This window comes from Balaenoptera borealis (assembly GCF_965194805.1).
Source record: "Balaenoptera borealis genome assembly, chromosome: 15".
NCBI lineage: Eukaryota > Metazoa > Chordata > Mammalia > Artiodactyla > Balaenopteridae > Balaenoptera > Balaenoptera borealis.
In genome coordinates, this window is record NC_138871.1 from 12,715,759 (window position 1) to 12,743,188 (window position 27,430).

The 27,430-nt window shown below is 40.1% G+C and overlaps 1 gene segment (V, D, J or C); it reads left to right on the forward strand.

Moving 5' to 3' along the window:
- The first annotated feature begins 5,611 nt into the window (after positions 1 to 5,611).
- The window catches only part of LOC309612317 (immunoglobulin kappa constant-like), a 29,372-nt gene continuing 7,553 nt past the window's right edge, over positions 5,612 to 27,430 (forward strand). The window contains exon 1 of the C gene segment in view: positions 5,612 to 5,763.

Genomic DNA, 27,430 nt, shown 5'->3' on the forward strand with positions numbered 1-27,430 from the left:
TGGACCTGCAGTTGATTGTGCCCCTCTGTCCTGTGGACACAGCCAGGGAGCTTGGAGACTGGGTCATCACGATGGCCCCAGAGGCACCTGCAATCACAATGGACCAGTCACCATATATTGCATCATGAATATATTAAAATATATATCTTAAAAATGTACGGTTTGTTCTTTGTCAAACCTAATCACACTGTTCTAGGTAAAATGGTTTATTCATTCTGCGTGGTAAAATCAATTTTTAGTTTTATAAAGATATTTCTCCTTTAAATCTCTCACCTGAGACCCAGAGGACCAGGAAGATGAGAAACTGTGGCTCTGGCATCATCTTGATGCTGCTCACCTGTCCGATGCACTCAGGCCCCATTTCCAGGAAACGCCATGAATAGAGCGTGAGCAGCCAGCCTAGGGCTCCAGGAGCCCATGCAAAGCATCAGAGCATGAAATCAAAAGTGCCTGTGCAGTGAGTTGTGAAGACAAATAATGAAAATAAGGAGACAAAAATATCACTACCCCAGGAGATGTGATTGTATGCCTAAAAGAGGCCCAGAAACCATCCTAAAACTGTGATTTTCAATACAATTCGCCAAAATTCCCAAATGTAACATTTTCTTAATACAGCTGTACTTTTTCAAAACAGTTGAAGGAAACTTGAAAACATAAATTAACTTATAATAAATAAATTAATTGTGAGTATGTATACAGGACTTATTTAAAACATATAAATATGGCGTCAGTATATAAAATATATTCATGTCACTGAATAGAATGAAGATATTATGCACACGTTTGTATCTATCTCAGATTCTCTTTTCAATTTTAAATTCATATTTGAAGTTCCTCTTGGACAGCTCATAAGCTCTCAATACATCCAAATTATACCTCTCATATTTCCCTTAACACATATGCTGTCTTAGAAAACGAATCGCCACATACCGATGAACCACCCTTGTTACTAATCTTTAGGTCAATCAGTTAGTTTCTCGAATATCATTTTAAGTCCTCTCAGATTTCTTTCTCTAACTGACCTAAAGTAAATAGCTTCAGCTCCCAAGCACTGCTAGAGCAGTTCTTTATTTATTCCTACTCCAAATGAAATATATATATATAGAATTACACAAATAAACAGTATCATGAACTCTCCTAGGCACAGGACATTTTGAACAACTCCATCAGAACCCTTGACCTCATAGAGCTTTCAGTCTAATGGGAGGGACAGATAATAAACAAATAAGCTTTCTGCTGCCCCTCCTACCCACTCGCTCTGAGATTCCTCCCCTGAAGAAATGTCATTACACAGGGTGAATGGGGCAATGAATGTCCAGGTGCACTTATTTTATCCTCATCCTGCATCATAAAAAAGAGTCAGAGGAAAGCGGAAAAAATCAGTACAGTTTAACACTTGTGTTTCCTGGGAAAATAAAGCCAATGGTAGTCTCATTAATTGTCAGATATCCAAATCATCTCTTGATTACAAACAGTGGTCTTTCAGTGCATCATGTCTCTGCAACATGAAACTACACAAAACACAGGTCAGTGACAAAAATCAATACACTGTATATAAAAATGACCTGGATCTAGTTTTAGAAGAGCACTTTTTTATGTTTAATATTCATGTCTCGTGAAGGGAACCTTCTTCCATTTTACCCTTCTCCATTTTTTCTTGAAAAATGAAGTTTTCCTAGATGAAAGAGACATCCACTTATTCTTCTTGTGCCTCAGATTTATAGTGACTCCTCCCTGAAGCACTTATATTTTCCTCTTGTAATCCTTAATTCAGAGCCTCATTCCTTGGCTTGCAAATTGCCATCTTCCCTCTGCGTCTTTACATGTTCTTCCCTATGTGTGTGTGTCTGTGTTCCAATTTCTTCTTCTTTAAGGACTCCAGACATACAGGATTAGTGGTCACATCTCATTTTAACTTAATTACCTCTTTAATGAACCTATTTTCAAATACAGTTATATCCTGAGGTAATTACCACTGGCTATTACAACATATGAATTTGGGGGATATGATTCAGCCCATAATGTGCAGTAATATCCAGAAGCAAAGTTCTGCTCTTCTCACTGCATCCTATCAGGTGGTGCATGATTTCAATCTGTCCCTTTACTGATGATGTTTCCTTAGAATCTTTAATTAAGGTAGTGCCTGCCAGACCTCTGCTGCATAGTTACTTTTTCCCCTTTGTACTTAATAAGAACATATGAATAAGTTCTTTGATACTATATGAATCCCTATTCCTCATCAAAACATCAGTATGGGGCTTCCCTGGTGGCGCAGTGGTTGAGAATCTGCCTGCCAATGCAGGGGACACGGGTTCGAGCCCTGGTCTGGGAAGATCCCACATGCCACGGAGCAACTGGGCCCGTGAGCCACAATTACTGAGCCTGCGCGTCTGGAGCCTGTGCTCCGCAACAAGAGGCCGCGATGGTGAGAGGCCCGCGCACCGCGATGAAGAGTGGTCCCCACTTGCCGCAACTAGAGAAAGCCCTCGCACAGAAACGAAGACTCAACACAGTCATAAATAAATAAATAAAAGAACGTGAATTTCTTTAAAAAAAAAAAAAAAAGCAAACTGGGCTATTCATTTCAGTAACAGTCAAGTGGTCTTAGTTTGCATTCAATTTCCAATCAGTTTCTCAATCTATTTCATCTGAAGTCTTCACATTACCCACTATAAAAAAAAAAAAAACCTATTAAAAAAAATAAAACATCAGTATGAACTCATGGATTCCTAGTTTTATCAATGGGTTATAATATGTTACCATCATTAATTATTTTGATACTCAAAGTTTCCCAGATTTGGCCAGTTGGTGAACCATTGAAGTTGGCTTCTATTTCCTTCTGCCACAACCCCATCATTCTTTGAGCATTTCTTTAGTTTCTGGAACTAGATGGTCCAGGTTCATCTGGCTTTTTTCCTGTCCTAGATCCAGAATCAGACATTTCTCCAAGAATTATTGGTTCCTTTTAGTGGAGAATGGTATTTAGAAACCAAGATTTGAGCACTATGGATGCTATTTGGGACCGGGGTGTCATTGTTTCCAGCCTAGGGAAATTTTATCTATCTATCTATGTATCTATCTATCTATCTATCTATCTATCATCTATCTATCATCTATCTATCTACACACACGTATATACATGTGCATATTCATATCTGTATCTACAAAGGCCCAAGGGTTTACACTATCTCCAATTCCAATCTAACACCATAGAGTTTATTCTAATACTCTCCTTCGATTATTCATGATTCTTTCTCTAACAGTGACAATTTGACTCCAAGTATCATTATTGCGTTTAATTACTTGATCAAACTACTTGATCAAATTGATTTGAAATCAATCTCCGGTGGTGGCCGTCCCTTCCACCTCCTGTGCAGACAACTCCGCCTCCCTCCCCACACACACATATACCTTGCTCCAGCTCTGATAGCCCTTGCACAGCCATCACCATTTTGTGCCTCCTGCACGGGTGGACTCCTCACCCAGTCTGCGCTCTGACTCCTGCACTGTGGGCCCCCCCCCCCGCCACGTGAACATCCTCCTTAAACACCCATCAGCTGGCACACCCAAACTGGGAAAATAGTGCCATCATTCCTTGCTCTAGCCCCAGCAACCCATGTTGCACTTCCAACTCCACCCCACACAGATGCCCTTTCCATATTATGGGCTCCAAACCCCACAAGGGTCTTCCCCCTTCCTTTTCCTATGTGGTTGCTTCCTCATCATGCTTGGGCTCTAATGTCCTAAATGCAAACATTGAAAACTATGTTCTCTTAAGATCTGGGAAAGATTTGGTGATAGTATGGTAGAATATGCAGGTTTAGGGAACATAATAGATGCAAGGGTATACATGAGCACTTGGTCTAAGGAAGACCTTAACTTCTAAAGAAGAATAGCTTGGGTTAAGAGGGAATAGAAAGCAGTGATGTGTGCAATGTAGAGAGCATCTAGCATGTAATAGCAAATAGAGTTAGGAAGGTGGCTGATATTTCTCAGATGTAGAGATAGAAAATTTCTGACCTTGGCTGGCCTTGATGGAAATGGTGGGACAGAACATTCATAAATGCTTAGCCGGAGATGAGCAGTTGGTGATGACAGATAACCAGTGTCTGGTCCTTTCTTTACAAATCATGGCTGTGCATATTTTTATTGCTCTTCTCCTTCATAGCATCTCTCATTGGTACTGCTAATAATTTATCTTATTAAGAGCATCAGAGTCGAAGAGAAAGCCGCTCTGGCCTCAGTATCCATAGGTTCTAAGGTGAAGGAGGTTATCAAATTTCTTGCAGTTTCTGGTGTTGTGTCATACCTGAAAATCCCTGCCTTAGTTGGAGAGACAGCAAGAAAAGCATGTTTTGAACTCTGAAGAGAGCAAAATATCACTCTAATCATAGGACCGCAGACAACCCAACATCATCACTAGTTCCCCAACCCTCAGAATTTTAAGACAGGGGATGGGCCAAACTCTACTTGAATGTGCTTCCAAGAATCATCAGCAAGTTTGGATTCATAGCAAGAAAACTTCATCAAGTCATAGATTAAACAGAAAAATGAACAAATTGCATTAAATATATAGCAATCATTTGACAAACGAATGAAAAGTGACCACACTAGGCTTCAAATCTACCTTACTAGTAGTATGGTCTATGTGACCTGTTGGTTTTTCTGGGTATGAGACTATTCACCCTTCACATATATAATACTGTGAAAAGTGTGTGACGTAAGCTTCTCCTTAACAAAACTGTGATCAGGGATCAAGAACCTCCTCCCAACAATACAGAAAATTTTTACTCTTAAATGATACAACTCATATTAGTACAAATCTTAAGTACAAATTCAGATATGTCCCCATAACTCAGTGATATAAAGAAGATATATAATATGAATAGATGTGAAAAGGCTCTAAATTCTTAAAAATCTATTGGACAAGGAATGAATAATCCATTCACTACAAAATAACCTAGTAATCTTCCAGAAGTAAATCTGGCATATTACATCTTTCTCCTTCATGATAGATACAGAGTAATTAACTCTGCCTGCATGGACAGTACCATTGTCTGTCTTCATGTATATGGTATCAGTACACTGGAGGGGGGAGGGGGGAGGGGAGATCCAGGGTCCTCCTCATCTGTGCAGTTGTGGTTACCCTTACAACCATGTTGCCTGTCCTAACCTGATATTACTCTTTCCTAATTCTAACAAAGAATAAGGTGACTTCTTGGGCAGTGCCCTTGGGAAATAGCACCGTGCAGCAAATGAAATGTGTATCTGGAACATAAAGTTCCTATAAACTTCTCAATCCATTTAGACCCAAGCATGCACCAAGGGAGACATCTAGGCATAGCGCTGGTAGAAAGAGGAAAATAGAACCAAAGGCGTTTATTTTGTTTCCAGCAGGCTTATACCAAACACCATCTCTCTGAATCTAGGTGAATAATGAAGTGAGAGGACAGGGGAAGGACATTCTGTGACGAGAGGAGAAAAATTCATCCCTCAGACTAAGTCAATAGGCTTTTCTGACTTGCCCACCTGGGGATGGGTTGCTCAAGTGTAGAGAAGAGGAGGCACGAGGTTTCTGCAGCTGGAAACCCAGCTCGCCCCACCCCAGCTGCTTTGCATGTTCCTCCCGGCCCACCCTGTTGCCCAGAGCCCATATCTATGCCTGAGTCAGTGCTCTGGGGAAGATCTGCCTCGGATCTGCCTCTGAGTGGATCATGGAAGCCCTAGCTCAGCTTCTCTTTCTCCTGTTACTCTGGATCCCAGGTGAGAGGAACATGGGGTGGTTCTGCATGTCAGTGAAGATTTGGTTCATGCAGTTGGGTCCTGCACCTTTGCTCAGCAAGCAAAAAATTAAAGCTCAGTGTAGATCGCTGATCCTAGCCCTGTTGGGAAGACAACAAGTAGGATCTAGATTACATGAGTGACTTTTTTGTTTTATTTCCAATCTCAGATACCACTGGAGAAGCCACGTTGACACAGTCTCCAGCCTCCCTGTCTTTGTCTCCAAGGGAAAGCGCCACCCTCACCTGCAGGGCCAGTCAGAGTGTTAGCAACTACTTAGCCTGGTACCAGCAGGAACCTGGGCAGGCTCCCAGGCTCCTCATCTATGATGCAACCACCAGGGCCTCTGGCATCCCGGCCCGGTTCAGTGGCAGTGGGTCGGGGACAGACTTTACTCTTACCATCAGCAGCCTGGAGCCTGAAGATGTTGCTGTTTATTACTGCTATCAGTACTATAGCGGGTATCCACAGTGATGCAAAGTGAAACAAAAGGCTCCGCAAACCTTTGAGGGTTTTTCATTATACCAGCTGTTTCCTTTATAAGCAGCTGCTGTGATGGCTGCACAGTTTCAGCATCTCTACCTTTGTTTGGAAATCCTAACGTTCTGAAAAGTAACCCCGTGACAAGATTTGCACGCGGATTCCTGGAATTTTTCTTGGACTTAAATGCACAGCCAGGTTTAGGTACAATTTCTCTGCCAGTGGCATTGGATCAGACTCACATGAGTGGATGCCTTTAAAGATGTACGTGTCCTGGCCAGTGCAATGAGGCAACAGGAACAACAACAAAGAACAGAACTGGAAAGGAAGAATTAAAACTGTCAAGATGAATGGATTGTGTGCAGAGAAAATTCAAAATAATCTTCAGAAAAACTACTGAAATCAATAAGAGGAATAGCCAACCACTGGATTCAAGGTCAATATACAAAAAAAAAAAAAAAAAAACAATTTGATTTCTCTATAACTGCAACAAATTATAAAAATTAAAATTACAAAACACACCATCTACAAGAGCATCCAAAGCATCATATATTTAGGAAAAAATAACAAAATACACTGTAGACTCCAGAATATTATTCAAAGAAATTGAAAAAAACCTAGTCAAAATCAAAATCTCAACAGGATTTTTTTTTTTAAATCTTAGACTTTATTCTGTAGCTTTATTGATCATATTAATATGGTATTTTTAAACCATTTTCTTGTATTAGAATGAACATACTAGTGATTGTGTGTATTATTTTAGGAATCAAGATTTTCAGTATAAAAGAAAAGGAAGTACAATCACAGAATCAAGAATTTAAGTAGAAACACTGTTGAGCATTACTGTTGAGTTTGCTACTCAATCATGTTATTAACTCGTTTATTGGTGTTATGAAGAATACAGAAACTGTTAAAAATAGCAGTTAGGAGACACTTTCTGACTCAAAGGGAATATTAGTAGCATGAACCTATACGTTCTGCCCTTGAGTCAGAAGAAAACCATGTGAAATATCCAAAATCCAGGACTTCCCTGGCAGTCCAGTGGTTAGGACTCCATGCTCCCACTACAGGGGCCACAGGTTCGATCCCTGGTTGGGGAACTAAGATCCTGCATGCCGCGTGGCGCGGCCAAAAATAAAACCAAACATATATATATGTATATATATAAAATATCCAAAATCCAGTTGGATCTAATTTTAAAGATCCTCAAGAGTTACATAGTCCTATGAATATGAAAGAATGCACAGTTCCATCAGGTCTTCAAGTTCAAGGGTCTCTAGAGATTTTTTTTTTCACACACACACACTGTATTTTATTTTTACAAGAGATAAATAGACTGACACCAAGCATTGTAAATGGATGACCACAACAAAAGCAACAATGATTGCAATTACCAAACACGAAACACACTCATACTATGTCATAACATTGACATTCAGTCCAGTAATCCTCCACTGTAACAGCTCCTTTACTTTGCAGTGAAAATTGATTTGTATATTCTTTGCCTCTGAGTCCCTGTGGGATTTTTTTTTTTTAATTCAAACAGAAAGTCACAAAAATTATAATCATCCTCAACAGTTCACTCAGTCCCATGTAATTAATTTTTTTTATCTTGATCTTTTGTTAGCACTTTTATGAGTTCATTAGTTTTTCATTAGAGTTCTGAAAATGCTTATTCATTCAGTTCAGCAGTACAGTTACCAGAAACCTGTATTTGTCAGCGTCTTTTCCATGAATTCCTTGAAGATGAAAGCCTTTTATAGGAACATATTTGCAAAAGCATCAGAGTACACCCAGAACTGTCTGTAAATGACAAAAGACTTAAAAATGACCACGGTTAAAGATTTGATGAAAGTTCATAATAGTGCAATTGACAAGGAAATTTAGTTATTTCTGAGATATACATTTAAAAGTAATAACTAGAATTATGACTTATAACATTATACCAGAACATATAAGATTTTTAGAAATTTCACATAATGTCTGAAACATTTATATTAACATATTTCCATACAAATAACCCAATGAAAGTTTAGTATTAGTTGTTTTGTTTGTTTTTTTATACTGCAGGGTCTTATTAGTCATCAATTTTATACACATCAGTGTATACATGTCAATCCCAATCGTCCAATTCTGCACACCACCATCCCCACCCCACCACAGTTTCCCCCCCTTGGTGTCCATATGTCTGTTCTCTACATCTGTGTCTCAACTTCTGCCCTGCAAACCAGCTCATCTGTACCATTTTTCTAGGTTCCACATACATGCGTTAATATACGATATTTGTTTTTCTCTTTCTGACTTACTTCACTCTGTATGACAGTCTCTAGATCCATCCACGTCTCAACAAATGACTCAATTTCGTTCCTTTTTATGGCTGAGTAATATTCCATTGTATATATGTACCACAACTTCTTTATCCATTCGTCTGTCGATGGGCATCTAGGTTGCTTCCATGTCCCGGCTATTGTAAATAGAGCTGCAATGAACATTGGGGTGCATGTGTCTTTTTGAATTATGGTTTTCTCTGGGTATACGCCCAGTAGTGGGATTGCTGGATCATATGGTAAATCTATTTTTAGTTTTTTAAGGAACCTCCATACTGTTCTCCATAGTGGCTGTATCAATTTACATTCCCGCCAACAGTGCAAGAGGGTTCCCTTTTCTCCACACCCTCTCCAGCATTTGTTGTTTGTAGATTTTCTGATGATACCCATTCTAACTGGTGTGAGAAAAAAGTCTCTTTTACCATGCTTCCACCCGAGTTAGTGGGGTACCCACCAGGTTCAGTGGCAGTGGGTTCAGGACAGACTTCACTCTCACCATTGGGGACCTGGACCCTGAAGACTATGCAGTCTATTTTTGTCTTCAAACCCTGAAGAGTCCTCCCACAGTGGTTGAGCCTCAAACACTAACTTCCCCACCAAGGCAAGCCCACAGGCCCAGCTGCCCCATCCTTGCTCAGGATCTCCTCTGACAGAAACAACTGAGCATAGTCAACAAACAAACAAGTGAAAAACAAGCTAACAGCACAGGCACAGACTGCCTGGAGCCTTCTGTCCCCTTCTTCCTTTCCATGGTCTTACGTATTTTGCATAAAAAAAACTTCAAAGGCATAGGAGCAACCAGACCAAAAAAGGTGGAGAAAGAACTATGGATGGATTTGTTCTCTCTCTCTCATCCCCACGTCTCCTCCTGAGTCTCCTCCAATGTGAGTCTCCTCCAGACATTGGAGCGTCATCTTCTCCATCTCTTTAATCTTTGCATGTCCACCCAGGTCCCCAGGCACTGCCCTCCAGCTAAGAGATTTTTAATTGCACCTTGATGGGGTGTGGGGCTCACCACCATTGGACAGTTGAGGGACAAGGAGATGATGTCACTGGCCCAGGTCCTTGGTCTCCTGCTGCTCTGTGTTCCTGGTGAGGAAAATTGTGCCAAATCACAGAACTGCAATGAATGGTCTCTCCAGTGTTAACTGTGTTTCACTGGAAACATGTTTTTGAGATGTAATAGGAAAAAAATGCCACAACGTTATTCAATTCTCCAGCTCTCACACTGCAGAGATGAGCTTTTCTGTTTCACTTTTCTTTCTAAACAAGCTGCATAATATTATAGGTCCAGTCTTTCTCTGTGAGTGCAGATTCCTCTTACTCATACTCTGTAGTCACAGGCCTGGAAAGTCTTAATCAGCTGCAGGGCTGGAACCAGCCTCGTGCACACTGATGAGAGGGACAACCTAGCCTGGTTCCAGCACAAGCCTGGAGAGCTCCTGTGCTCCTCATGGACCAGCTTCCAACTGAGTTCTCTGAGTTCCCACTCAGTTCAGTGGTGATGAGTCTGGAATGACTTCACTCCCAGCGTCAGCAACCTGGAATGTGAGGATATGGCAACTTGTTACTATGGTCAAGCACGTAAATATCTGTCAGTGATGATCATCCCTTCACATAAGCTCCCCAGTTGAGGGCATTCAGTGAGGTTCAGCCAGTGATCCTCCATCTCCCACAGATGTGGCAGAAACAGCATCCATGGGCCTCAATCTCCCACATCTGCCCACAGAAACAATGACTTGGCAGCCATCCATAGACAAAAGTACCTTTGTGGGAGCTTTGGGATCCAGGTAGGAAGTTGTGAAATCTTGGCGGAGTCCAAGACCAATGAAGACCCCTTGGAGGAGGCAGGCACATGTCTGGTGGCAGAGTCATCAAACATGGTCCCAGCTGCAGCTGCTGGATTTGGCTTAAGCTCTACTTGGCTGCAGCCCTACCATGAGCTCTTTATGCCAAGGGATCAGGGAGGAGCCACACCCATGTCCATTGTAAGGGACTCATCAACCTTAATCCCAACTGCAGACCCTGAAGTAGCCCTGTGACCCAGCTCCAGTCCTGCTTGACCATGGTTCTGGAGGCAGTCCTGCCCACTCATCAACCCACCCAGTGACCTGGTAGGATCCTGCCCAGGTACCCAGCAGGAGATAAACCCATGCATGCCCCTGGTAACAGGTTTACCATCTGAAGACCCAACTGCTGACCAAGAAGCAGCCCATGACCCAGCTCAAGCCCTGCTTGACCATGGTCCCAAAGACACTCTCATTTACCCAGGGACCTGTCATAAATCACACCCACCCATGACCCCAGTACCAGATCTGCCAATCATAACTCAGTCATGAACCCAACAGCAGCCACATGACTTGGCTCCAGCTTCACTCAACTAAGACCCCAGAGGCAGTCCCATCAGACCAAGGACCCAGCAAGAGAAGATCTTTACCTACCAAAAAAACAGTCTGTAAAAAATGGCAGAAGTGACATGACTGTGCCTTCAAATACTCAGACACCAACACAAGGCCACAGGGACCACAAAGTATCAGGCAAACATGACACCACCAAAGGAAACTCATAAAGCTCCAGTAACTGACCTAAAGAAACAAGATTCATGGACTCTCTGACCAAGAATTCATATAATGGTGTTAAAGTACCTTATTGAGCTATAAGACAACACAGACAACTAAATGAAATCAGAAAAACAAACATGAATAAGGTAGGAAATTTAATAAAGAAATAAAAACCATTTAAAAAAACAGAAATGCTGGAGGTAAATAATACAAGACTGAAGTGAAAATTTTAAGAGAGAGTACCAACAGCAGACCTGATCATGAAGAAGAGAGAAACAGCAAACTTAAAGGCACATCATTTGAAATCAGCCAGTTAGAGGAACAAAATGAAAAAGAGTGAAAAAAGCTAACAGGACTTATGAGATGCCCTTCGAATCAATACACACATTACTGGAGTACCAAAAGTAAAAGCAAGAAAGGGGTGGAGCACTTAATTATAGAAATAATGGCTGACTCCACCTGCAACAGGGCTCTAACAGCCATGGAGAAAAGAGGAGGCCCCACCTGACATCCAGTGCAGGCTCTGGACATCACAACACCAATCAAACCCCTGATAAAGGGGATAATGACCAGCACACTCTGTCTTTGGTATGGTTGGCATCCATACCAAAAACAAACTTCACACCAAAGATATTGGACTCACATAGTCTACACAAGTGTGCTCTCACATAAAAACACCCCTTCAAGACCAGAGTAGATAACTGTCTCTCCTGAATTCATAGAGACAGAGAAAGTTAAGTAAAATGAAAAAGCAGAGGAACTACTCCCAAGTAAGAGAACAAGAGAAATCCCTTGAAAGAACAAATAATGAAACAGACCTCTCCAGTCTACCAGACCCCGAGTTCAAAAAGGATGTAATAAAAATGCTAAAAGAATTGAGAGATTATCAATGGAAATACAGATCATTGTAACAAAGAAGTAGAAACTATAAAGAGGAACCAACCAACACAATTGCTGAGATAAAAACCAATCCAGAAGCAATGAATGGCAGACAAAATAATGCAGATGAATGAATAAGTGATCTGGAAGATAGAATAATGGAAATCACCCAAGCAGAACAGCAGACAGAAAGACAAATGAAAAAAAAAAAAAAAAGAAAGCAACATACAAGATCTACAGGATAATATAAAGCATGCCAACCTACGCATAATAGTTGTTCCTGAAAACATATTCAGAGAAATTATGGCAGAAAACTTCCCAAACCTAAAGAAAGAAATAGATATCCAGGTACAGGAAGCACACAGGGTTCCAAACAAGATGAACCCAAACAGACCCACATGAAGACACATCATAATTAAAATGGCAAAAGTTAAAAGATAAAGAGAGGATTCTAAAAGCTACAAGAGAAAATTAAAGAGTCAGTTACAAGGGAACCCCGAAAAAGGTATCAGCTGATTTTTCTGCAGAAACTTTGCAGGCCAGAAGGGAGTGGCATGATATACTGAAAGGGAAAAACCTGCAAAGTAGGATACCCTACCTAGCCAGATTATCATTTAGAATGGAAGGAGAGATAAAGAATTTCACAGACAAGCAAAAACTAAAAGAATACAGTAATACTAAACCTACCCTAAAAGAAATATTGAAAGGTCTTCTCTAAACAGAAAAGAAGCAAGATTCTATAAGGAAGGGAAAATAACAATAGGAAAGGCAAATATATAAAAGGAGTAAAGATCATTTAAATAAGCCAGTACATAGATTAAAAAACAATCAAAAAATTTTTATAAAAGTGATTATAACTACAGTTAACAGTAAAAGGATAAACATGAAGATGTAAAATAGGACATCAAAATCACAAAATGGAGGGAGGGGAGTAAAGAAATGTAGACCTTTAAGAATGTGTTTGAACTTATATGACTATCAGTCTAAAGCAGGTAACTATAGTTATGGGTCAACATACTTGAAAACCAGGGTAACCACAAATCAGAATCATACAATAGATTCACAAAAAACAGAAGAGAAAGGAATTCAAGCATAATACCAAAGAAAACCATCGAATCACAAAAGGATAAGCAAAAAGAAGAAGAAATAAACAAAGAAGAACTACAAAATCAACCAGAAAACAAGGTTTAAAATGGCAATAAGTACATATCTATCAATAATTATTTTAAATGTCAATGGACTAAATAAATGCTCCAATCAAAAGACATAGAATGGCAGATTGGATTAAAAAAAAAACAAACAAGAACCTACAGTATGCTGCCTACAAGACTCATTTCAGGGTAAAAGACCCACACAGATTGAAGGTGAGTGGATGGAAAAAGATATTTCATGAAAATGGAAATGACAAGAAAGCAGGGGTAGCAATACTCAGTTCAGACAAAGTAGACCTTAAACAAAGGCCATAAAGAAAGACAAAGGGCATTATATAATGATAAAGGGATCAATACAAGAAGAGGATACTACACTTGTTAACATATATGCACCCAATATAGGAGCATGTAAATATATAGAACAGATACTAACAGGTATAAAGGGAAAAATTGACAGGAATACTATAATAGTAGGAGACTCTTAATACCCCACTGATATCAATGGACAGATCTTCCAGACAGAAAATCAATGAGGCAACAGAGACCCATTATGACACAACAGACCAGTTGGACTTAATTGATATCCTCAGGAAATTCCATCCAAAAAAAACCCAGAATACACATTATTTCCAAGTGCACATAGAACATTCTCTAGGTCATATTAGGTAACACATACTAGGTCACAAAACAAGCCTCAACAAATTTAAGAGGATAGGAATTAATTCAAGCATCTTTTCTGACCACAACAGTATGAAACTAGAAATTAACTACAGAAAGAAAAATGGGAAAAAAACAATCATATGGAGACTGAACAACATGCTACTAAAAAAACCAATGGGTTAATGATAAAATCAAAGAGAAAATCCTAAGAATGGAAACTAGCTCTTTTACATTGTTTGTCTAATTTTAGACTTCATTACTTCATAAGGATTCTTATATTACAGGGTCATTTTTCTGATAACAAAATTGGGGTTCAAAAAGAATAATTTGTCCACAATTACACAAGAAAGTATTCTAACCCAGGTTGGCCTAGTGACAGGGTCTATATTATTTCTATACATCATATTCCACAGCCACTCCTTAGAGCTATCTTATATAACCTAAGTTAACTTAAGTTGAAATACAATGGTATTAGTTGACCAAATATTTCATGATCTATGAAATATAGCCTGTATTACAGTCAGAAAATCTCTTAAAATATGCACCTCTTTCTATAGACTGAACTAAAAGTGGTGCTCATTATTATACAATTTTTAAAAGCAAAGCTCAAAATCATAGTGAAAAGTATGCAAATATGTGTATAATACATATATGTTAAATTAAAATATACATATATATGTTAAACTACAGATAGGGAGATAAGAGAGATAGAGGTAGAGAAAAAGGAAGAGAGAGAGACACACAGAGAGACCAAAATGTTTACATAGGGGTAATAAGTTTACCAGTTTATAAGGGTTTTGTTTTATTTTACTTTTCTACCTAAATTCTCCTTAAAACATTCATAAATCTCATATGGTTTTTAAAATAATTTAGGATTGCTCTGTTCCTGTTTTTTTTTTTCTCTGCAAATCTTACCATGACTTTTTGACTAAAAACAATAAAATCTGACGTGGCTCGTAATACTGCTTTTGTTACCTAGCAACCTCAGGGATCCAGGGAAGACTAGATAGCCATCTGCAGTCTTGTTGGCTTATACAGCACTGCCATTAACTGACAGAACTTCATAACTGCACCCTGACTTCAGTGTGAGGCGAGTCACAGTCAGCAACGTGACACTGTTTCTTTTTAATTATTTTCATTTTTAATGTTTATAGAAATGGTCAACCTTATCCAAAGATATATAAAACACACATACACTGGAGTATTTTGAAGCGAATCCATTAAGAATTTCAGTACACTGCTTTTCCCAAGCAGCCACCATGCCACTATAATACAGAATTAAGAGTAATCCCCTAACATATCTAATAACCAGTTTCTATTCAAATTCCTTGATTCTCTCTAAATATGTTGATACAGAAATTTCACTCCGGTCAATGTCCAGGTCCAGATAACTGTACGGTTAAGTTTTACCAAAACCTCAACAAAAAAAAAAATCCCTGTATTTTATGAAAATTGTCCAGGGAATAGTAAAAGAGAGTAAACTACCAGTATTTAGAACTATAAATCATGTCATGAGGCTAGGATAATCTTGAAACCAAAATTAAAGACTGAACATGAAGAAAGAACCCAAACTCATTTATAGTCCTCGATGTAAAACTCTAAGAGAAAATATTAGAAAGCTGTATCTGTTAGAATTTCACTTGGCTGCACACAGTTGGAATCTAACCAGGGAATCTTGATAACATGAGGGGGTGTTCTTTTCTCACAGAACCTGGGGCAGGGGGCTCAGGGACGGAACAGGTTCCTTTCCTTCCTGCTCCCTCACCCTAGTTTGTGACCTTCACCCTACTTATCAAAAGATGACTTTTCCGGTGTTCCAGGCAGAACCACTTGGACTTTACTGGTGTGGGTGGAGGTGGGGCCACTGTTTTTTCTGTGACATTTGGCTGTCTCTGTGGTTATTGTCTAAAAGCATTCTCCCTTTCTAGGCTGCCCTTTTCCTAGTCCTTTGGCAAGAAAGAGCCAGCATTTGTTAGGGCTCTTTTTTGTCTAAGCCCATTTGTGTTCCCAAGTTGCTAGTTTCTCCAACACCTGATCTGTGATATATGAGGCAAAAAGAAAACCTAGGTAGTTTTCTATCATTTTTCAGGTCCCAAGACCCCTACATGGTCTGCCTTATTCTCTCTACCTGTGTTAATTCCCTAGGGTCACCATAACAAAGTACCAAAAACTGGGTGGCTTTTTAAGCCACAAACTGGGTGACTTTTATAACAGATACTTATTCTCTCACAATTCTGGAGGCTGGAAGCTCCAAGTAAGGTGTGGGCAGGGCCATGCTCCCTCTGAAACCTGTCAGGGACAATCTTCCCTTACCTCTTCCTAGCTCCTGGCAGTAGCTGTCAATCTTTAGCATTCTGTGGTTTGCAGCTGCATCTCTTCCATTTCTGCCTGTCATCACATGGCATTCTCCCATCTGGGTTTCTGTGTATTTTCTTCTTTTTATAAGAACACCAGTTATATTGGATTAGGGACCCACCCTTTTCCAGTATAACCTTATCTTAATTTAATTAATTATATCTGCAACAACCTTATTTCCAAATTAAGTCACATTCTAAGGTACTGGGTGTTAGGACTTCAACGTATCTCTTGGGAGGAACACAATCCACCCCATAACATCACCTCTCAGAGTATTATTTTTTTTAACATGATGCCTGGGGTTTTTAGCTGTACTTAGTGGGAGGAATAAGGAAAAGTACTTCTTTCTTTTGGGAAGTGGAAGTCACCTTGCATATTTTATAAACTTTCAAAAACAAAAAATAGCAGCAACAATAAAACAAGGAACCAGTATCAGCTTTAGGTGGAATATTCAATGGTCCAAATATACATCCACAGTTCAATAGTGAAGACAACTGAATATCCAGGGTTTTTAATAAATTTATATGCATAACTACTCATATAGTAAAAGCTGAAGACACCTTATATTTACTAAGCACCTACATTGTTCTTGACAAGAAAGCAAAACCCTATTCCCTGCAAAACGTGACTTACTAGTTCAGCTGCCAGGTCACTGGAGGGCAAAGTAAAGAGGGTGGCACCCTTGCCCATCCACCCACGACAGGATTCCTGCTCCAGGAACTGAATCATCAGTTCCTTAACAATTAAATATTGTTTGTTAAGAACATAAAGTGTTTTAATAATTAAACGTTGTTGTTGAATGCCTTAAAAATAACAGGGTGTCCAGTCGTTTAAATTTCCCAGGTTTCAAGTTGAGGATGTGAACCAGTTAAAATGTAGGGACTCTATAAAACAATCTCATTCTATCTCCATATAGTTTGTTTTTGTTGTGTTTTGTTTTGTTGTCTTTTTATGCCAATACCATATTGTTCTGACTACTAAAGCTTTGTAGTATAGTTTGAAGTCAGGAAGTATGATGCCTCCAGTTTTACTTTTCTTTCTCAAGATTGCTTTGGCTGTTTGGGGGTCTTTGTGTTTCCATACAAATTTTAGGATTGTTTTTTATATTTCTGTGGAAAATGCCATTGAAATTTTGATAGGAATTGTACTGAATCTGTAGATCACTTTGCCAAGACTATGAGAAGGAGTCAATCTCACAAAAAGACAAAATAATCAGCAGTAATTTTTCTAAGGCTGTAATAGTAAAGACCTGTCCAGAAGAAAGAATTTTCTGTATTTGTCATCTCCTTTCTGTTTAATTATTCCATGTAAATCTAAGTGCTACACTCTCTCTCCCCACCTCAGTCACTGCCCTACTGCTCTGTGAGGTATAAATAGGAAGTGGCAGCCCTTGGGATGAAGCCTGCGTGACACTGGGCAGGAGAGACTCTGCACCCATCTAGAGAATATTTGATAAGATATGTGGTTCTCCATGTTCTTCAAGGATCTCTACATCTTTTGTCATACCTCATGTCCTCATGATGTTATGTTACTGCTGTCTGCACAACAGTGGACCCCAGCAATACTAGTGTGGAGAAAAAAAGGAAGGAAGGAAGGGAGGGAGGGAGGGAGGAGATACTTGTTGATTTATCCATAAAAATTCTAATTTTTCTAATTAAATTATATATCCAAGTAGTTTCAATGTGACATATTCCCAAATACACATATTTATCAAATTCAGTTTGAAGAGCAATCACTGAGTACTCAGTATCGAGGCACGATGGCAAATACAGAAGTATTTCAAGCTGTTCAAATATGATTATAAAATTCCATGATGCAAGGCAGGATGTGGGAAGTATGAAAAATACCACTTTACCAAAGTGATTGCCTACCTACCTGGAGAGTTTGCGTCACTCGGGTTTTACCCTCTCCTTAAATAGCCAAAATCTCTTAGGCAGCAATGGAGAACTTCATTATGTGTAAAGCTCGTCACCCACAAAGCCTCCATTCTAGTCTGGAACTCCAGCCTGATTCAGTGGCTGTGACTGTGACGTCAGTTTTCCTTTCATAATCAGTAGTCTTGAAACTCATTATGGGAGCTTTAAGCTGAAGATGGCCTTTGTCAGCCTGTGTCCCTCAGAGATAGCATGGGACAGAAACCCTACCCTCCACTGCCAATAAGAACTTCACACAAGTGAAAAACAAATTTCCAGTGCATTAAGTCACTCAAGCTTTGGATTGTATCTATTAGAGTAGATATCATTGCTCTTAGTTAATACACTTATCAGGCTGAAGATTATTCCAACCGGCAGCATTTAGTGGAAATCACGAACTGGTTCTTAGAAGGCAAAGGTTTAGACCCTGACTGTGCTCCTACAACCTCAGTATCATTAAGGGGGCCTTTGTTTCCTCAGTTATAAAAGTCAATAGTTAAGGCTCTTTTCTATATTAAATATGATGTTTGTATCCTGACTGAGTTCCGGAGCAGCTGTCACACTGAAGAAAGAAACGTATTTTCATGCTGCACAGATTCATTTTTCATTCTGTCACTGGATTTCAGAAAATGCATTAAAATGTCTCCTCTGACTTAAGGGAAACAGATGGCAACTGTGCAAACAATTTTCCTGGTTTACGAAGGTTTTGCCAAGTGCCTCAGGAAATGTAATGGAAGTACTTTAATTGGGAGGCAAGGCACCGGGTTCTTCCTGCAGCCTGGATCTTCCCCACCTCTGTGGCCTGGAGTGAATCACTTCCTCTCTTAGGGACCCAATTTTCTCCTGTTGGTAATGAATGGAGCTAGACATGGTTTGTCTCTTCCAGTTCAAACAGTCCGCAAATCTACAAAGACCCTCCAAGATCACACTAAGTCTATATGCTATTCCGTCTAACATGGTCCCAGACTCAGCTGCAGCCCAGACAGGCCCAGTTAAGGCACCACCTTCAGAAGCAGTTTTCAGGGCTTCAGAAATTACCGAAAGTGATCACCAGATGGCGCGCCAGAGCAAGAGAGGAGAAAACAGCAAGTACCACGTGACTGCTGAACGATCCTTGTTCATTTCACTCATTCATTTGGGTAAACATGTATTGGACACCAAGTGTATGCCAGACGCTTGTTAATCACGGAGAGCGCAGCGGTGAGTGTGATCCCTCATGAGATGCCTGTGCGATGCAAGAAATAATGAGGAATGTGAAGAATATTCTTTTTCATGGAAGTGGAAGATATGATATCCTGGGCAGAGACAAGTGTCAATGATACGTTGTGCGTGGTTATTCTTGCGATCCTGGTTTTTCCCTAGGTTGATGTGTCCCGGTGTATGTGCCTTACATTTGGGTGGACTCCTCCTGGTTTCTGTTATTAATTTCGGCAGCTACCCCTTGTCTAGTACTTATCCAAATTCCCAGCCACGCCAATTACAATATTGACTAAATATTTACCCTTTCTCCTCACTTCACTTTAAAGGGCCATGAAATTTGGGGTTCAAGGAATAGAGATGAGCCTTTCTAACCTGTAAGGGTCCTAGGTTTCTTTTGAGGACTACTCCAATCCACTTGCAGTATCACAGTCATGCCAACTCAGAGAATAAATTGAAAAGTATTCCATATCTGTGTATCTCCTTGACATAGGAATTATCAGTTTCAAAAAAAAAAAAAAAGCTTATAAAGAAACTGCTTGAAAACTGTCTTGTATTTGGTTCTTTTGGAGGAGGTAGGTCTTTGACAAACTCCTCAATTTCTTCTAAAATTAGTGTCTATCTCTTCTTGGGCAAATTATTCCATTTATTTTGGGAGATAAGGAATTGTGCCCTTCATTTAGATGTTCAAAAAGCAAAAGCCTATCTGGGGGGAGGGGCAATTGGATGAAGGTGGTCCAAAGGTACAAACTCCCAGTTATAAGATAAATAAGTACTAGGGATGTAACGTACAACCTGATAAAGATAATTAACACTGCTGTGTGTTACCTATGAAAGCTGTTAAGAGAGTAAACCCTAAATTCTCATCACAAGGAAAAGGATGTGTTTTCTACTTCTTTAATTTTGTCTCTGTATGAGATGATGGATGGTCACTAAACTTATTGTGATCATCATTCCATGATGTATGTAAGTCAAATCATGATGCTGTATGCCTTAAACTTACACAGTGCTGTACACCAGTTATATCTCAAAAAAACTGGAAGAAAATATTAAAAATTTAAAAACAAAAATAAAATTTTAAAAAAGCAATGGCCTATGGGGCTTTAATCTGAATATGGGTAGAAAATGAGAAGAATAAACATTCTATCACACCAACCCTGCCTAACCTAGAAACCCTGGACAAGTGGGTTCCTGGAAAATGAAGTAAGAGGATGAGTCAAGCATGAGGTGAGGAGGGGCAGAGAGAAGGCAATGGTACAGGAATCCTGACAGCAGTCAGGGAGATCAATAATCCCATTGCAATAACAATCTGAAACAGGAAGGGACCACACGTTTTAGAAGCTTCTGAGAATCCTTGAAAAGGTGCAGCCTTCACCAACATGTCACAGGGAGGCCCGGGCAGTTTTATTTGAATAACAAAAAAGGGTGAATTAATTGATTAATGAATAAACAAAATGTGGTATATCCATGCAGTGGGATATTATTCAGTAATAAAAAAGAAGGAAGCACTGATAACATGCTACAACAGAGATGAACCTTGAAAACATTAGGCTAAGTGAAAGAAGCCAAACACAAAAGACAACATATTATGATTCTACTTTTATGGAATGTTCAGAATGAGAAAATATAGAGAAACAGGAAGTAGATTAGCAGTTGCCAGCAGCTGGGAAAGATGAGAATACTAAGAGGTGATAGAGAAAGAGAACGGAGTTTCTTTTTCGAGGTGATGAAAATATTCCCAAATTATGATGATGGTTGCATTTGTAGTGTGATATGGTGAATATACTAAAAAACACTGAGCTGTGTACTTTAAATGGGTGGATTGTATGGCATGTAAATTATATCTCAGTAGTGATGTTACCCCCAAATCACTACCAAAAAAAGAAATGGAAAAAAATAATAGTGAGGATGGCCGCAGAAGGCTGGAAGAATGGGGGAAATCCAGGCAGCATGTGCTTTAATTCTTAAAAGCTTTTTGGTATGCTATAATCTCTTTCTCATTCTCAATGTCTATATGTGTTTTTCTCTTTTTCCTTGGTCACACTGTCTAGAAATTTGTCTATTTTATTGATCATTTTCAAATAAATATCTCTTGGTTTTATTCACCAAAATAGCTTTGTTTTTTATGTGCTGCTGTTTTTTATTTTTACTAATTATGTCCTTCTACCTTCTTTTGGTATATCTTGTTCTGTGGCTAGCTTCTTGAGTTTAATGCTTAGTTTATTATGCTTGATCTCTTGGCTCTTTTTCTTTAATAAATTTATTTATTTTATTTTTGGCTGTGTTGGGTTTTCGTTGCTGTGCACGGGCTTTCTCTAGTTGCGGCAAGCTGGGGCTACTCTTCATTGCGGTGCGCGTGCTTCTCATTGCAGTGGCTTCTCTTGTTGTGGAGCACAGGCTCTAGGCACGCAGGCTTCAGTAGTTGTGGTGTGTGGGCTCAGTAGTTGTGGCTCGCGGGCTCTGGAGCACAGGCTCAGAAGTTGTGGTGCACGGGTTTAGCTGCTCTGCGGCATGTTATTTGCTCCGGCATGCTTCCCGGACCAGGGATCAAACAAGTGAGCCCTGCATTGGCAGGCAGATTCTTAACCACTGTGCCACCAGGGAAGCCCTCTTGGCTCTTTAATCAGTAAAGAAAACACATTTTCATTTGAGACCCACTGTGATTCCATCCCATGAATTTTAATATGCAGTATTAAATACTAAGAGTATTTGATAAATACTTAATATTTAATCAATAAAATACTGCATTTTAATATGCAGTATTCTCACTGTTGTTGACGCTTCAATAATTCGTTGCTCTGTAATTTGATATATTTCCTTTTTAAGATTTTTGGAGTGGTAATTTTTTAATTTCCAAGTCAGTAATTTGTTAGTTGGCTACTTTATGGCTAAGTTCTAGGTTTATTGCATTGTGGTAAAGATAATGTGACCAAAATGATTTCTACTTTGGGACAATGTATAAATGTTTCATTCTCTTTTTGGCCCCGTACACAGCTAAATGTTATAAATATTCCATAGGCATTTGAAAAGATTATGTTTTCAATGTTATATACCCAAGTATCTACTGATATATATGTGTGTGTGTGTATTATATATATACACATATATATTAAAATGAATTGAGACATATATCTCTTTTTCTTTTTCTAATGGGGGTCAGTATGTGGATTAGAAAGAATCTATTTGAAGCTTGTGCTTCTCAACCAGGGAACTTAGACAGAAATATTCTCAGCTACTTTTGGAAATGTCCCTTATTACATAAACACACTTGGGAAAGAGGCAAATAATCTTAAACACGTTGATGCCAGCAAAATTATTTCACACTATTGTCAGTTCTGTTAGTCTACACAGGATAGGATGATGGGCCTGGGAAGGAATGAAGAAGGGAGAGAGATTCCAGTTTTCATTGTGTTGGTCCCAACTTCTTTGTATATATAGAAAGTCTTCTGGTGTAATTGTCATTTTCTCAAGTTCTTATTGTGTCTCTAATAAAAATTTTTAACGTATTTTGATGCATTTTGACTCAGTATAAAAGTCCATCACCATTTAGTCTTCTTGGTGAATTGTATCTTTTATCTATAGTCAAAATATCCTAATTCACCAGCTTAGGATTCAAAATACACAGAAGAACAGAGAGCAATGGACATTCCATTTCCTAACTGCATCCTTGCACTTCCTAAGAGCAAACTAACCTCTCCTTTTGAGGAATTACTTCCTTCTGATTAGGTGGAGTCAGCTGAGGATGTCATGAGACTGACCCTTTCCTTAGCCAAGGGGTAGCCCTTGACCCAAGCTAGGCTAAACAAACCTCCCTGCTTGCTGAATCTTGAGGAAAAGGACCCAGAGACTGAAAGCATTTCATTCTATCTAATCACTCGACCTGAGCAGGCTGTTCCTGACATGAGAACATTTGAGGATGAGTGTGAATATAAGTTAGAGACTTGGAGGCACTGCCATGACTTCAAGTGAGTTTTGACCCTCCTCACCTTCCTCACCACCACTGCCACCACCAGCCTCTCTCTCAGCCCCTAATGGTCCCTGAGCCCCAAGGGACACACCCCTCCTTGGGCCCCAAGCCCACCCATTTCCTGTCCTTGGGAAAATTGGCAGTCTCAATACCCACTGCCTTGCTATCGTGCTTTCCAAATGATATTCACAAAAACAGGACAATCTGATATAAATGTATTTCCCACAGTCTGAGCTCTTCAGTCTTATATCATTTATTATATTTGATTTTGTCCCTGGAAGTGCTCTTTCCTCTAATTCTATTTCTCTAATATTACATATTGTCCTTCCTTCAGTTAGCAGTTGCCTGACATTCCTCATCCATTGCATTAGTTGTTCCAATCATTTTATGTATCAGTTTTAAATACATCTCTTTTCAATAACATATGGCCAGATTTGTGTGTTTCATTCACTGTTCTTGGTCTTCCAGTTGTAAAGTTTTTCTCATTTATATTGTAAAGGTACAAATTTTTCCAAAAAAATTAAAGTTCTCATGCATATATATTGTGAGCATGTGTCAAAGATTCATTTAATTTATTGATGACAGAACCAGATAAAGCTGGTGAAAGGAAGTCATAGATACACACACACACACACACACACACACACACACACACCCCTATCAAGGCTAGAATAAGATTGCTAAACAAGATTCAAAACTGGCTAATGTCCTACAGAGCAATAAAACCATAAGCCTTGGAGTGGTCTTCCCAGACAAAAATCATCTGTCAATTTCATGATATCAGTTTTTTCTAGGCTAATATCTAACTTTTTGGAATCTAGTCTTTAATCAGTAGTAAATATAAGTCAAACAAACTTTATTTCTCTAGCAAATCAAAGGACCTTGAAAGGACACATGGTGTTGAAGAAAAATCATGTACGACAGTTATTAAAGAATGGTAAGGCTTGGGAATTCCCTGGCAGTCCAGTGGTTGGGACTCCTAGCTTTCACTGCCGAGTGCCCAGGTTTGACCTCTGGTCAAGGCTCCCACAAGCCACGCAGCACGGCCAAAAAAAAAAAAACTGGTAAGGCAGACCCTATTCCGGACCATTACCATCATAAGTGTAGGGACCACCATGCAGCAATGGGGTTATACAGAAGGGGAGAGAGATTGGGCTTCAAATACAAGGACTAGTGGGAATTTATAGCCAAGGAGCAGGGTAGGGGTCAGTGGATAGAAAATTTCTAAGAGGAAACATCAGGGGTAATTCTGATTCTGGCTGAACCAACCTGATGGGAGCCTTGCTGAAGGCAGGCCAGGGTTCTCAGACGTTACCTGGGAGATGATGGGATATAAGGAACTCAATTAGATATCAAGGGGGGATGCAGGATGGGGAATTCTGGTTAAATTGACTTAGCAGGATTCTTGCTAAAACTGGACAATGCAGTGATAAACACAGAAGCCCAAAATTCAGGGCCTGCTTGAGAAGAGAGTTCAGAGGAGCCTGAGTAGAGTTTGGTCAAGGAGAGAACTTTCCTCAGTAGTCATCATTTTGCCTTATCTTCAAGCTTTGGATAACTTAACTTTTATTATAGTTTGTTCTATTTGGACTTGGCCCGCCCATCTTATTTTATATTTCTGATTATCATATTTTTCTCTTGATTTTTTATTTCCTTGTCCTGAATTTTGCTACTTTGGTTTATTAATTGTTTTTCTTCTTCTGGTGCTTTGGAAGACGTTTATCCCATTGCTGTTGAATGCCTGTCACTTGACCCCTTTTTATTTCCATCACTAGTCACATGGCCTGAAGGGCAAGTGCCAGGCAACCCGGGTGTTACTCTACCTTCCACCAGCCCCCATCCCACTTCCAGCCCCAATGTCTTTTAACTCTGAGGTGCATGTGCTTTTTTGAGGGCTTTGTGGGAAAAACTAGTATTGGCTGCTTCAAGGGCCCCTGCCTATTTTTGTGATGGAATGGAAGATTCTAGATTCTAGTTGCTCCATCATTTCAATCATGTAATTTAAATCTGTGCAGTTTTCCCCTAATTTTTTTTTTTCTCCTAACAGGATCCTTTGTGATGCTCCAATCATGGAATACATTTATTTTCATGTTTATATTTTTTCTGTCATTGCAAAGGGAGTTTGAGAGTGGTGGACAGGTCCATCATGTTCAATGTAAAAGTCCGCATTATTCCTTGCTTCAATGGTTGGGTTTCTTGATTTTTCTTTTTGTTTCTTTGTTGTTTGTTTTCTTGCCACCCTGCCCTCTTCCCATCCTTCCCTCTTAGGTGCGGAACTCTAGTCTCAGCCAGGATGATCAGGGCACTTTGGGGTGGAGGGTGCGTTAAGGGGAAGGGAGTGATCTGTGCGTCTTTCCCCAGCACCAGACTAATAGCCCTTAAATGTGATGCTGATTAGTATCGGGAGAAGACCCAGGAACCAGCCTAGTTTAACCCCACTTAGAACCCAAAGGAGACAATTTAAGAAAGATACAGTTGAAGATGATGAATTAAACTCACACATTCAATCACAATACCCCCTTGTTTAAAAACAAAATTAAGGGGCTTCTCTGGTGGCGCAGCAGTTAAGAATACGCCTGCCAATGCAGGGGACACGGGTTTGAGCCCTGGTCCGGGAAGATCCCACATCTCGCAGAGCAGCTAAGCCCACGCGCCACAACTACTGAGCCTGCGCTCTAGAGCCTGTGAGCCACAACTACTGAAGCCTGTGTGCCTAGAGGCCGTGCTCTGAAACAAGAGAAGCCACCATAATGAGAAGCCAGCGCACCGCAAAAAAGAGCAGCTCCCGCTCGCCACGACTAAAGAAAGCCCGTGCGCAGCAACAAAGACCCAACACAGCCAAAAAGTAAATAAATAAATAAATACTTAAAAAAAAAAAACAAAATTAAAAAAACCTAAAATGCAAAAAAAAAATTTTTTCAGAAATTATTTTAAAGAAATAAACTCACAGGGAATTCCCTGGCAGTCCAGTGGTTAGGACTCTGCACTCTCATTGCCAAGGGTCTGGGTTCAATCCCTGGTCAGGGAACTAAAATCCCACAAGCATCACGATGCAGCCAAAATAATAATAATAATAATAATAAACAAACCTACAAGGACAAGAAGAACAGGGCAGAGTCAACAGCAGCAAAATATTAGGTTGAGTGGTAACCACCTTAACTGACCCATGGAGCTGAACAAAAGAGCTGGTGGAACTCGAAAGCAGAGAGAGATTGAAATCCTTTTGAAATGGGATCTGGATATACATATTGAGGGAATGAGGCAACGTCTCAGAGTGGGCAGGAAAGATGCAGAGCCCAGGTCCTTAGTCAAGATGAGCAAGACTGTGGGGGGGACCATGGCCAGAGGGGTGGGAGGGGGCACTCAGTGAGGGTCCCTGAGCCAGCACAAAGCAGAGTAGAGTGTCCATAAAGGACCTGAGGATTTTGACAACAAAGGCAAGAAGTGTGAAGAACCAAACCTGAATTCACGTACTCCACAGCTGTCTGCGGAGCTGGTCCGCGATGGGTTTCTCTGAGTAGGGTGAGAGGAGACGCAGGGCTCGGTGCCAAGCAGACAGACAGCGAGCCAGGGAACTCCAGGGCCGAGCTCAAAGGGCTCATCACTAGTGGAAACCCGCTGGAAACCACAAGCCTCAATATGTAAATCTCCAAGGGTCCATAAGCCCTGGTACGTTGCTGCTGTTGTCTCTTTCACTCTAGAACGTCAAGAAACACCTGCAGCCTTAATGTCCTCGTGGAAACAAGATGAGTGTCTACATTTTCCAGAGTGGGACCAAAATCTTGGGTCACGTTTACGGCACGCGCGTTTGCACGTGGTTGGGCAAAGGACTTTGCTTCTCTCAGCATGTCTCTCTTCAGAGATGAATGGAAAGAGACACAGCTCCAAAGCAGCAAAGCAGCAGCGAGTTTCCAAGTGACCTCCTCTGTCTCCCTCCTTCCAGGCTAATGGAGCCATCCTTGCCCCCTTGGAGACGCAGGGCAGATGTCCATTTGTGGCACTCTAGCCTGAAGACTGGCAATTGATCAGATTCTGAGTACCACTGAATGCGGACTCCAGAATTTCCTCCTACCCTTTTGGAATATCAGCTTCAGTCAAGTACAAATGACAGACACTATGATCCTAAGGAGGGAGGGATCAAACTGATGTCAAAAGAATC